Genomic DNA, 10820 nt, shown 5'->3' with positions numbered 1-10820 from the left:
AGTGGGTAAGTGATCATGTCTGTGCAAAGGAAGGTAATCCAGGTCAAATAAATACAACACCTATCAAAGTGACCCTGAGACAGGGGCGTAATGCCCATTGGGCAAGGTGGGCATCTGCCCAGGGCACCACCTTGTGAGGGGCATCAAAATGCTGGGTTCGTTTTTGGGTATTTTTAGTGGTTTTCCATTTTTGGCCTGCAGGGGGCGCAGTTTTTAGGCTAGCGGCACCAAAATTTCAGCGTATCGTCAGGAGACTGTCCTTATGCCACCCCCCGAGTTTGGTGAGGTTTGGTTCAAGGAGTCCAAAGTTATGGACTCCCAAAAGGGGTGCCCCATCCCCCATTGTTTCCAATGGGAGCTAATAGGAGATGGGGCTACAGTTTTGAGGGTCCATAACTTTGGGCCCCCTGAACCAAACTGCACCAAACCTGGGGGGTATCATTAGGGCAGTCTCCTGATGAGGCCATGAAACTTTTGAGACTGTGCCTTCAGAAATGTGTCCCCCAGCCTGCAACCCCCATTGACAGCAATGCAGAAAACTCAATGCAGAACAAAGATTCTTGGGCAAATTTCTGGGAAGTCCCTCAGGGAGTGTATTTTTAGATGTATCGGCACCAAAATTTCAGTGTATCATCTGGAGACTGTCATGATGGCACCCCCCAAGTTTGGTGCAGTTTGGTTCAGGGGGTCCAAAGCTATGGACCCTCAAAAGGGTAGCCCCCATCTCCTTAGCAAAGAATGGGGGATGGGGAACAGTTTTGGTGTTGACACAGCATCCAAAGACCATCCAAAGGTTCTACTTTGGCTCTCTTGCTTTGGAGACTCTGCCTGCCACTACAGTGTTGGCTGCTGCACTGTCATCTAACTGCTCCACGATTGCCTTGCACCTGGAGTGCTCTACCCAGCTGATGTGGTTGTCCAACCTGAGAGCGACATCACTGGTCAACAACACGAGGAAGGATCCCTTCCACTTAGACTACAGTAGATCTTGCTCCCAGGATTTCAACAGTACATAGTCTCCAGGTAGGAAAGGATGCAATGGAGTGTCTAGAGGTAAAAGGCATTATACCTCAGGAAAACAAACTAAGCATCTTAGGACTGACTTGTCATTTGGAAAAGACCATAAATGCCAAAGGAGAGTTTATTAGAGAACTACAGAGAAAAATTGAAGACCTACATCAGATTATAATTCAGTATTGAATAAGGCCTTGATTACTTATTAGTTCAGCAAGGAGGAATTTGTGAAGTACTAGGACATGCCTCATGTAAAGTTACTTTCCATAATCTTAATAAAAGTATTGAAATACACTTATGCAAGCTGCAAGCAAATATTCAGAACAATCAGATGGAGCAGGTTTGGATCTGTGGGGTTGGTTAACCTCATGGTTACCAGATCTGAGTTGTCTTAAAAACCTATTTGTAGTAATTATAGGCATAATATGCATAGGGATAATAGTGTGCTGTTGTGTGTAAATAATGCCAATATGTGTGCAAGGATTTAAAGCTTGTGTACCTACATCAAGGCCTCCCCCTCCAGAGCGATTAATGTTGGCAATGCAAAAATATGCATCACATTTAAATTATTATACTGGCCAGCTCAAACAAGAGGAAGCTTGGCTGACTGAATTATTCTCAACACAGCCAACAAAATCACCAATACTCAATCAAGTTTCACCCACTTCTTTGTGAGATTGGAGAACCATGTGTCCAAAAATTGTATTTAATATTAAAGAAATAAGGGACTTAAAATCAAAGGATTTAAAAGGGTTTTCTCTCTAGGTCAGCTTGTCATTAGTTACATAGCAGTTATGCAGGCAAGAAAAGATTATATCACTAAGAAAGATCTTGTCACTAAGGGCTAAGACGTGACCAAAGACATAGCTTATAGACCTGTTTGGCATAACTAGCTATATGAGATAACTATGTGAAATAAACATAGCAAAAAAAATAATAATCAGAGGTTAGAATAGAAAGGAATCTGAATAGATAATTGAAAATGTGTTTTTCTATATTTTAATGAACACTGAAATGATAATGACATCTATATCTACTTGTATTCTATTCTACTCGAATCACATAGTATATTTCTTAAAATCATTTTTAACCTTTTAAAGTGAATAAGTTGTATGTAAAATCCATACACCTTAAAGATGTATTTCTTTAAGGGGAAACCCACCCACAGGAATGTTGGAAATTGACTATCTTGATTGAAAACCAGAAAGACAGAATTTAGTTTATTGCCCTGCCTATGGGAGGGACAAACACAGAAGCTGAAGAGCAGAGGAAAATTCCAGCGTTTGTGAAAGGAAGGGGCAGACTACCAAGTTTGTTTTTAGTGCTAAGGAAGAAAGCACATGTGGGAGAAAAATGATTATAAGGGTTATGTATGCTGGTATGATTATGAATTATGGTGTATGTATTCTTTGACACTATAAAAAGAGGAAGTTTTTATATGGTGGGTGTGACTCTCCTCTAGAGCTCACCCTGTCAGATACCTAATTCTGCACAGTAAAAACTTTTTTTTCTGTTTTAAAGTCTCATTCTTGGGTATTATTTCCTTACCATTCTTTATAAATCACAACTGCGCAGGGCCATACATGGGGTGTATTGTGAAACGCAGAATTCAGACTCATATTAAGGAAAACGAAAGACACTGTCAGCTTAACCAACCTGAAAAATCTGCAGTTGCAGAACATGTCTTAAAACTGGACATAACATTTTATTTGAAAACACTGCAATTCTGGACAATTCAGAAGGTTACTATGTCAGAACTGCACAGGAAATTCACAAACACCAAGACAACTTCAACAGGAAAAAAGAGACTCTGAGAATTAACAAAGCTTGGCTACCAATACTTAAAAACACCAAAAGCAAACCCCAAGGGCATGCTAAGTTCATGAACAATGGACTCCACCCAAACACAGGACTTGTATTCACCAATACTGCTGCTGCTGCAGGGCATGAAAATGTGAATCACTCCCTGGACTGATAAGCCCCACCCGCAATACAATACTATCAACCACATATTTGCATAACATGTTCCACCCAAACACTTACTGATTGGTTCCCTACCCTGGGACATGGACAATATATACCCCACTAAACATTCCCTTCTCACTGACACAGTGTGTAACAGATTTCACGCTGTGATACACCTCTGAAGATGCCAGCCACAGATGCAGGTGAAATGTTAGGAACAAGATCCACCAGACCACGGCCATACCTGTTCTTGTTCCACTGCTGTCACCTAGTCCTCTGACTTTCATCCATTATACCATTGTATCTGCCCCAAAGTGTAGCACAATGGCAATTGTGCTGGGCTCTTCATGGCCAAGAACCTCCCCCACCCCCCCTTTCTCAGTCCACCTACACTATAAAGGCTTGGAAACAGAAAGTGTCCTTTAAAGGGCTAAAAAGAGGGTTAATAGTCTACTTGGTCCAAATTCTGGGAGATCAAGTCTCTTCTTCCCCCTCCCTGTCACACTTCCCCCTCCCACACTTCATCTCTGGTTGCTTAGCAGCCTAGACTGAGCCTTTCTCTGAAAGCAGATTACCTCGTTAATTAAAGAGAGAACAGTGACTTCTATATACACAGGGACACACTTAATTGAAAGAAAAAAATAATACTTGGTGTGATACAAATCTTTACTACTTCAAATATAATGAATATAAAGGGTGCTACAAATAATAATGGTCAAGTCCATGGAAGAACTGAATTATTTTCCATGAGAACTGCAGTGCCTGGAAAGAGCTGAGCAATCCTCCTTCAGAGCAGCAGTGACTGCAGAGAGGAAGGAACAGGTCTTGTCATAGAATTCCTGAAGAGATGCACTGAAGCACCCCTAGTACAGAGCTGCTCCAACTTGTCTTGCTGGGAGAAAAGGGGAAGTTCTCCTTGGGCATCTACCAAGCTGGAAGACTCATCAGCTGTCTTTTCAGGAAGACTTTCTGCTGTGGCAAGAAGGATTTTTTGGGATTCTGTTCCAGACTTGGTTTCAGGAAGAACACACATTGCTAACTGCTAGGGACTGCGAAGAGGACTCTGGTATACAAGAATAGATAGTGAACTAGTATTGTATTGACATATTTGGGAATGTTTTCACAAATACTTTTTGTTCTAGTTTAATAAATTGGATTTATATTTTGAGTTAATTAGGATTACTTTAAACGTTGAACCTGGACCTTGGGGACTCAAGGGGTTACATACCAATAAGGTATTTTTCAGGGAAAAAATTTCCCATTCAGCTTTGCCCTAGTTGTGTCTACATTAAGGTGACCAGATTTTAACATTGGTAAAGTGGGACACCATTGAACGGGGGGGGGGGGGGGGCCTTGATAAAAAAAATTTGGTCTATATGGAGCAAATATAGGGTTGCCATAAACTTGAAGACACTTGGCTGCACATAATGCACACAAAGATCAATTCAAACCTGAATCCTTTCTAGCAGCTAAAAATGACCAAGCTGAAGCTATTGACTTTGGCCATATCATGAAAAGACGAGACTCAGTGGAAAAGACAATAACACTAGGAAAGGCAGAAGGCAACAGGAAAAGAAGACTCAGCATGAAGAAGAGAAGAAGAAGAGTTTGGATTTATATCCCCCCCTTTCTCTCCTATAGGAGATTCAAAGGGGCTTACAATCTCCTTGCCCTTCCTCTCCCCCCCCCCCACAACAAACACCCTGTGAGGTGGGTGGGGCTGAGAGAGCTCAGAAGAGCTGTGACTAGCCCAAGGTCACCCAGCTGGCATGTGTGGGAGTGCACAGGCTAATCTGATTTCCCCAGATAAGCCTCCACAACTCAAGCGGCAGAGCTCGGAATCAAACCCGGTTCCTCCAGATCAGAGTGGTTGCAGCTTGATGAGATGAATTAACTCTAAAAAGGAAGCCAGGATCTCCTTCTCTTCTCTCCACTTTCTCTCAAAGAGGGAGGAAACAGTGCCAGTGACATGCCTGGTGCACTGGGGCCTGGCTAGGAAGGAGCCCCAAGCAGCAGCCCCCTTAGCCTCAACCTCTTCCTTGTGCTTGGGGCAGCTGCCCCCCTCCCTTGAGCCTTGTCAGAAAGACAGGAATAGGAAAACCATGGACTGTATTTCAGGAAGGGATTCTGTTTTGAGCATCACCACAGATCTAATTAAGTGAAGGTGGTGAGATTGGCCCAAAATCCAAACAAAAACACCCACTCCTTTATACATCAAAGGTGCTTTTGTAATGATGAACAAAATACTGATATTACCAAGCCTGCAAGGTCCAAGGATAGGGGTCCATGTGACATTTGGGCAAAAGGAGCCTTCAATCCCCACCCACCCCTCTTCATCACCACCTCCCTGCCTCAGCTATTTCTGTGTATCTCAACAGGATGGAAGCTCTTCCCTTGCCCACTGGACATTCCCTTCCTGTTTCCCACTCTGACTTGTGGGAAACCCAGCAGCCTTTTCGCCATGGAATCAGACATAAACAAGGGTGTGTGTGTGTGTGTGTGTGGGGGATATCTAATAAGGCCAGAAGGGCCATGGAAATGAAAGGGGGAGGGAGGATAGAGGCGAGAAATAAAGAGAGGTAGGTACAGTGGTAGGATTCAAATAATTTAACAACTGGTTGTTTACAAGCACCATTTTTACAACTGGTTCTGCTAAAGTGGTGTGAACCTGCTGAATCCCACCACTGGTAGAACAGGTTGGGGTATGCAGGGAAAATGGGAGCTGATAAAGCAGAATTATTAAGGCCCAGAGGTCCTATTACACCTTGCCCTATTACACCTCTTTGCTCACAAGCTGACCTACCTCCTGCAGTCCCAGCTACATGCACTATTGTGTGTATGCACTTGAGAGGGCTTGAGAGTAGGGCCTCTTCTACACATGCAAAATAATGCACTTTTGATCCACTATCAATGCATTTTGCAGCTGTACGGAATAGCAAAATCCACTTTCAAACAATTGTGAAAGTGGATTGAAAGTGCATTACTCTGCAAGTGTGGAAGCAGCCTAGATTAAGGAGACATGGGCCTAGTGAGTGAGGGGCACATGAGTGGGTGCGAAGGGACGCATGCACAGCGCAAGCAAGGAGAGGTCAGCTAGGAGGGCTGCTGCAACTCTGAGTAGAACAGCCTTTTGGGAGCCTTTGGAATTCTGACACAGCTGCAGTGAAGACCCAGCAGGGAAACTTTGCCCAATGGTTGCAGCTTGATGAATTTTTATTTCAACATAAGCTTTTGTGGACTAGAGCCCACTTCTTCAGGACCAATGAATGGCTCCTCTGAAAACTGCCATTTGATGTAGGAAACATGAAGAGCTAAAACAGTGGGGTAAATGAGCTAGGAAACAAAAGGTGATCCGGTACACCCTAGTCTTGTCAGATCTTGAAGAAGAAGAGTTTGGATTTATAGCTCACCTTTCTCTCCTGTAAGGAGACTCAAGGTGACTTACAAGCTCCTCTCCCTCCCTCTACCACAACAGACACCTTGTGAGATCGGGCTGAGAGAGTTCCGAGAGAACTGTGACTAGCCCAAGGTCACCCAGCAGGAATGTAGGAGTGTGGAAACACATCTGGTTCACCAGATAAGCCTCTGCCACTCAGGTGGAGGAGTGGGGAATCAAACCCGGTTCTCCAGATTGAAATCCACCTGTTCTTAACCACTACACCACGCTGGCTCAGCAGGAAGCTAAGCAAGGCGTGTACTTGGAAGGGAGACCACCAAGGAAAACTCTGCAGAGCAAAGCAAACCACCTGTTTCTCACATGCCTAAAAAGCTTAGGTCACCATAAGTCAGCTGCAAACTGACAGCACTAGGAGCTAGGAAATGCAGGGCAAAATGCAATCATGTAAATTCAGATTGAGAAAAAGTGAGAGATCAGTAGTTACACTTAGCTAGTTAACACCTGTAATGGAGGGACAGTTAAGGGGCCGTGATATGGAGGGATACTGCCAGTTTCTAACAATGCTGTCACTTCCTTGGGATATGAGTTTAGGAAATAGTGAAAGCACACGATGGTTTGGCTCCTGCCAAAATGTGATGAAACCCCAAGGGAAATGACTATGATCATGAAAGACTTCCTTCCTGTTGAGGGTGATTTCATTACTGTCAGTCGTTAGATATAATGATGCACAAGATCCACCAGACCATGGCCACACAGCATGTGGGCTATAAGCTGCAGTATTCACTCAGTGTCTGGCCATCCTGTTCCTTGGTATCTTCAGGATTTGTTACTTGAAAGGAGCATGCAAAGAAGTCTCATTTTGTGGCTTGTAAGAAATGAATCAAGTAGGTTCTATTGGCAGCAGATCTTTGCTTTGCATATTGATGGAAATGCCTACAGTGAAAATGGCTTTTAAACTTTGCAATTTTATCATGGTGTATAAAATAAGAATGTTTAAAAAGTGTCAGGAGCAGCAGTGGTATAGTGGTTAAGAGCAGGTACATTCTAATCTGGAGGAACCGGGTTTGATTCCCCGCTCTGCCGCCTGAGCTGTGGAGGCTTATCTGGGGAATTCAGATTAGCCTGTACACTCCCACACACGCCAGCTGGGTGACCTTGGGCTAGTCACAGCTTCTTGGAGCTCTCTCAGCCCCACCCACCTCACAGGGTGTTTGTTGTGAGGGGGGAAGGGCAAGGAGATTGTGAGCCCCTTTGAGTCTCCTACAGGAGAGAAAGGGGGGGATATAAATCCAAACTCTTCTTCTTAGAAAAAATTATCAACATTCAGGTGCCTCTTTTTTGTATGACACTAATTATATTATCAATGACTACTCTGATCAATGAACGGCCAATTTATTTGGATCCAACCCACCATCTATATTGTTCTGCCTGTGTCTTTTCTTTTGCACAACTTGAAATAATGTATGTATGGGGGGGGGGAGGAATTAGGTAAGAGTTCAAAAACTGAGAAAGAAAACTCATTGTATAGCATGCTGAGATTGTTTAAGACACAGGAGAAAGAGGCACAAAGTAAGGGAAGATGGCAACATTCAAACTACCTTTTCAGGCCATGGAAGGGAGGATAGAAGCAGGTCAGAAGAAGCCAAAAGAAGTGCCAGCACAGGTTGGAGTATTTCCCCCCCCCCCCCGCTCTGTTCAAACCGGGTCACCTCTCTGGCCGGCTGTCCCCCACTCTGCACTTCCCAACCCTCCCTCCGTTTTGTGCGGGTAACGAGCGGGGTGCAAGAGGACCACGCTGGGGGTGGGGAGGGAATGGTTTGGCTGCAGGGAAAGAGCGGGGTGAACTGGGGTGCCACGCGGGAGCCCTTCTGCCGGGCCAGGGAACCACGCCACTGACTGAGGCATTGTTGCGTGCAGTGAAAAGCTCCGTCTGCAAATGGAAAGTTCAGATGGTGCCAGTTTTGGCCAAATCGACCCTGTGTGCTCTTTTGGGATTGGGAAAGACCCCATAGCTTTCTTTCCCTGACCTTCCACACACAAGCAGCACAAATGATCCCCCAAGCACGGCCAATACCTCCTCCCCCAAACTTCATGTTGCACACTGAACAGGCATTCTCCCAGCTCCGTGCACAACCCCCCTTCTGCCAGGCCGGAATGCAACTGCGTAGGCCGCTCTCTATCCCTCCCAGCCACAAGTTGAGCAGATCTGCTGCTGGGGACGGGTGTGCGCCCGGTGGCGGCGGTTGTTGTGCCAAGGAGAAGCAGCAGCTGGGCGCCGCAAAGATGCAGGAGGCTGCAAGGCAGCTGGCTGGGGGCTGGCTGGGGGCTGCCCGCCTTCCTCTACCCCTCTGCAGATCTAGACTCCTCTCTGCCAGCGGGGCCAAACACCCGCCAGAGAAGCCGGCCGGGGGCAGGGAAGACTGGGCCATGCGCAGGCCACCCCCTCCCCAGCAGCAGATTCGCCCCCACCCCCCTGCCTGCTTTGCCGTGTGTTTGCCCGGCTCAGCAGGCGGCAGCACAGCGGCTTGGCTTTCCCTCCCCTCCCCTCCCCAGCAGCAGATTAACCTCCCCCCCCGCTCTGCCGGGTGTTTGCCCAGCTCGGCAGGCAGCAGCACAGAGGCTTGGCTTTCCCTCCCCCATAGCAGAGCTGGTAGAGACTCTCCCACCACCTCTGCTACAGGAGGGAAAGGCCTACAGAAGCCGCTGAGTGGGCCAAGTACCCGCTAGAGCAGCCAGGCCAGACGGGGCAGGGAAGACCAGCGCAGGCCACCACCCCTCCCAAGCGGCGGATGCTCCCCCGCTCCAATGACCGATCCCACCAGAATAGGCCGCTCCCAGTGTGCAGCTTACCGGCGCCACTTACCTTTTTTTGTTCCTTGGAGGTAGCTTTTAAATTAGGTTCCACAGGATCCGGCAGGCTGCACGCTGGGGGTGGCTGGTCTAAAAGAAAGGAGAGGCTCCTCCTAGTGCAGGCTTTCCCTAGCAGCTGCTCTTCTCAGTTTGTCTCGGGCTTGCGCAAACGATCTGCCCGCCCCTCTGGCAGCCTCCTCTGCAGCATCGGCACGCCCACCAGGAGGCCTGCTTGCCGGCATGTCCACCAGGCAAGCCCAGACACGCCCAGCAGGCAGGAGCAAGCAGAAAGTGTGGGGGAAATTTGGCGCCCCCACATGACTCTCCGGGGTCGCGCCCGGGTCAAATGTCCCGGGATGTCCCGGTGGGCCCTAGGCCAGTGCATCCAGGAAGAGGAGGCGAGGAGCGCCCCAGAAGGCAGTACAGCAAACTTTCAAAAAAATCGGGACTTTTTAAACAGGCAGCGGGAGGCGGGACTAATAGTTGGAAATCGGGACGGTCCCGCCAAACGTGGGACATCTGGTCACCTTAAGTCTACATGAGCATCAGAGTTTTCAGGGTTGCAGCTGCTGCCACAAAAGTTGCACTGCTAGTCTGTTCCCTGTGGACTTTCCAGAACAAGAACTAACAACAATGCCCCTCCACAAAGCTCAGAAGACATAGGCCCCTTCCGCACACGCAAAATAATGCATTTTCAAACCACTTTCACAACTGTTTGCAAGTGGATTTTGCTATTCTGCACAGCTTCAAAGAGCACTGAAAGCAGTTTGAAAGTGCATTATTCTGCATGTGCGGAATGAGCCATAGTAAGCACGTTGGAGTCCATAGCAACCCTGGCAACACTTACCAGTCAGACAAGTGCAGCCACTGATACCTCTGTGAGTGGGAATGATAGCCAATTACCCCCTGCCAATTCAGCTACCACCCCTCAATGACATTGCCACAGCACTGTCCTGCCTCCAAAAGGTTTTCAGGCAGTGCAGGAAGGCACGGCAAGCACAAAAAACTCAGCCACCAGAAAAGCACCCATAGGGCAAAATGAACTTATGCCACACTTTTGTGTAAGTCTGTAGCCAGGGAGGGGGCTGTTCCAAAAGCCACAGGAACAACCCACCACACTTCCAGTCATGCTGGATGAGGCAGCCTCTTTTAGGTCAGCACCTTGAAGCTGTGTCGTGCCTGCCCGCTGCCCTGTTTGCCCTCCCCACCAGCGTAGGTGCTAGTAGGATGGGCAAACATATCAGCCCAGGCCCTGGCTGCTTCAAGGTCATGCTCCCCCACCCCAATGTAGCTGTCCATGTCCTCTTGAGAAGCTATACATTGGTAAAACCTTGAAGAAGCTTGAGGAAATTGCAGAACACAAAAGTAATTTTCAACTTTTTAAAAAGCTGGCCCTTTAGGTCCGTGGTCCAAAGGATTTTACATTTGGGGCTATTTTTACATCAGAACACCATCTTAATAAAATGTTGTAAAAAAAACTTGAGTGGATTTTGAGACTGATGACTCTGGCCCCTAACAGGTTAAATGAAAGCCTTGAACTATTATCTCCTTTGAGGTTAAGAACAGAGTCAAACCGTCATGCTTATCTCTCTGA

The sequence above is a fragment of the Sphaerodactylus townsendi genome, linkage group LG01, assembly GCF_021028975.2.
Source record: "Sphaerodactylus townsendi isolate TG3544 linkage group LG01, MPM_Stown_v2.3, whole genome shotgun sequence".
NCBI classification, from domain to species: Eukaryota; Metazoa; Chordata; class Lepidosauria; order Squamata; family Sphaerodactylidae; genus Sphaerodactylus; species Sphaerodactylus townsendi.
Note: the sequence above shows the minus strand (reverse complement) of the source record.